We start from the raw sequence: 3,532 nt of genomic DNA, 5'->3' as shown, positions 1-3,532 counted from the left end.
TTTTTTTTTTTTTTTTTTATTTTATTTATTTATTCGACAGAGAGAGACAGCCAGCGAGAGAGGGAACACAAGCAGGAGGAGTGGGAGAGGAAGAAGCAGGCTCATAGCGGAAGAGCCCGATGTGGGACTCGATCCCGGAACGCCGGGATCACGCCCTGAGCTGAAGGCAGACGATTAACCGCTGTGCCACCCAGGCGCCCCTGTCCTTCTTCTATCTTTTAAAGGCATTACCTCCAATCAATTACTCGTATTTGTAACTCCATCTTGGGTTCTTCTTCCCAAAGAGCCTACTGTCACAGGTTTGCAAATATGATCAGCGTTGTAGATGAGTATATAGGCTTAAATAAAGTGACTCACTTCAAGTCACACAGCTCTTAATGGACTATTTTTTTCTTATTTAAATGTTTATTTAGTTCCATGCTGAATAATAGCCACGAAATCGTGCCTTTGATGTGCAATTTATACTTTTCTAATGCACACTGAAAGTATAACTATTAAAAAACTATCTGAGGCAACCTTTACTCATCTCGCGTTGGGAAAGAGCATAATATCATATGCATTTGCTGAGAATATATTCGTTCCATAATAATTTATTTGGATTAATTAATTAATTAGTTAATTAACTAACTAATTAATTAAATAACTAAATAAAAAATAACTAATTAATTAATTTATAATTAATAATAATTTATTAACTCAAGAGTTAATTTTTGAGATACAGGCAACTTTCTACTCAAAAGAAATGGAGTAGTAGCTATCATCTCACTATGAAACCAAAGCAAAAGTATCGATAAAAGACCATGTCTATGGCTGCCAGACCCTATGAGACACTTTCCTTTATTATTTTATTCAACAGTTCCATCAAACCAGAAGACATAAATCCAGGTAGCTGACCTCCAAATCAATGATCCATTCATTCCTGTGGCCTCCAAAATGAGTGTATGTGCCTTAAGAAATATTCAGGTAATTTATTACACAGTGTGATATAGTATTTTATGATTTAAAATTAAAATGCTTTACTAATAGTTAAAATAGGTTGACATTAGCTCATATATTTCATATACATAAATAAGGTACGTGTGTTCAGAAACTGAGACAACTGTTAAATTGTTTAAAAGTAACAAATCCTTAGCTAACCACTGTTAAATATTTTATACACTTTTGTATATAAAGGAGTTTAGTCACATTCCAAAAATTTTCCACAAAGTTTTCGTGTATTCAGTAAGACAGCATATTTAATAATCAATAACATGCACAATTACATGAAAAGGCAATGTGGCCCAGGACACTGATACATCAGAACTTCATTGCTTCGGCCAAAGTGTACATTGAGTCAGGACATGAGGCAGCCTTAGAATGGAACATGGAAATGCAGGGAGGGAGTTCAACAATACCCTTCATTTAGAATACCTCTCATGCATATCCAAGGATAACGCTTAGAGTTGGCAGACAGAAAAATCAAAATGCCAGACACCAGACACCTCCACCTCTTGTTACATTTACAACAGTGACGACCATAATTTTTAGCAAAAACCACTAGCCACAGCCCTCCACTCCCATCATAATCATAGAAAAATGACAGCCTTTGACCATTAGTTCTTAGTTCTGATGATGCTTTGAGGACTAAGTCAGTTGAGTCTACAGTGACATCTTTGGTCACAAAAAAAGTTGGAATAAAGATCTAATGAGTTTACACAGGATGCCTCATGTTTACATGCATAGCTCCTCTGCTGTAGAAGACGGACCACATGACATTTTTACAGTACACATTTATTTAATTACTGGAGGACCTGTAAGGTAGAATTCACTCTAAATACATCCAGAGCCAGGTGAAAAATGCCTAGGCATTCTATACCAGAAATTTTCAAGTGCTAACAAGATCAATTTTTATAGAGTAGATCGATTGGAACACAAAAGTAGGTATTGCCATAACATTCATCCATTTGCTCATTCAATATCTAATTACTGAGTACATGCTATTTGCTATGCTCTCTTCTAGGCACTGGAGATGGAGCTGTGGACAGAGCAGATGGGTCCTGTCCATAAGCCTTACATCCTAGCGGAGAAGAGGACAAACACAGTAAGTAAATAAAATATACGTTATTCATGCTATATTTAAAATATATGTCCTAAGTTCCTAGGAGAAATGCAGGAAAGGAGGAGGAGGAGTGCTGGTATGAGATTCAAGGTGACAACTGAACAAAGACCCAAACAGGGTGAGGGAGCAGGCCATGCAAGTCCTTGAGAGAAGAAGGCTCCAGAGAGAGCAACTAGTATTGACCTACTGCCCATGGCACAGCCTAAGACTTTCTCTAAAAAGATGAACTTTCAAAGCATTAACAAAAATCCATATACATTCTAAAGATGATCGTCTCCCCTCCCTCCCACATGAATACATTACGTTGCTACCTGAGACACTGGCTCACTCGTAAAAAACTTGAACCTTCGTGACGATGACTTAGAATTCCAGAGTCTGGCCAATGCAGTGGTGGAAACAGAGTTTACGAATCAAGATCGAAAGGCAAAACTCAGACTAGAGCACCCTTCTGATGTCAGTTCCAGGGCTGATCGGGAAGCCAGGGTAATTCAGGAGAGAGCTGATTTGATGTAAGGCAACGCAGGAGACTGAAGGCCCACACTCCAGGCCAGAATTACTGGACCAGAGAAACAGGCAGCCAAGCATGTGGCGGGCCTTGGCGGACCGAAGCTGCCGAACCTTTCCCCTGTGATGGAGGCCTGGCCTAACGTCTTACAGCTAAACTCACGAGTCCTTGGCTCTGACAAAAAGTTCTAAAAGATGGCATCTACCACACATAATTATATTAAACATTCTGCTAAAATCTTCTTTGTGGGGGAAGGGTCACATTTTTATATATATAAAATATGTAAAATCTCGAAGAACTGAGGGATGAACAGCCATAAAGTGCCTGGACTTGGGAGCCAGACTGCTGGGGTTTAAAAGCCTCTTGTTAGACACCTGACTCTGTGTCGCTTACGGTCTATGTTTTAGTTCCCTCATCTTTTTTCTTTTTTTTTCTAAGTAGGCTGCAGGCCCAGCATGGAGCCCAATGCAGGGCTCAAACCCACAACCCCGAGATCAAGACCAGAGCTGAGACCGAAAGTCAGACGCTTAACCAACTGAGCCACCCGGGTGCCCCTAGTTCCCTCATCTTTAAGAGGAGATGATATCGTCCACCCTACAGAGTTGTCATCATGAGGATTAAATAAGCTAATATTTGAAAAAATGCTGAGAACACTGCCTGGCACATATTAAAGCACTATATAAATGCTTTTAAATAGAATAGAATAGAATAGAATATAAACTTCCTTTAAAATATTACTTCCAAAGACTTACCTCTTTGACCTTCATCAAAGAAAGAAGGCTCACTGACATTTCCTGAGAGACTTTTCATAGAAATGTTTAAAGCAGAACTTTTATATATTGTGAGTCTAGAAATTCCAAATCTGTCAAGTTTATATCAAACCTTTAAGTGAATTTCAAAGTGAAATGTATAAAAAATAGATGACCAAA

This window comes from Ursus maritimus, unplaced genomic scaffold (assembly GCF_017311325.1).
Source record: "Ursus maritimus isolate PB19 unplaced genomic scaffold, ASM1731132v1 scaffold_9, whole genome shotgun sequence".
Taxonomy (NCBI): domain Eukaryota; kingdom Metazoa; phylum Chordata; class Mammalia; order Carnivora; family Ursidae; genus Ursus; species Ursus maritimus.
This window is presented reverse-complemented; position numbering follows the sequence as displayed.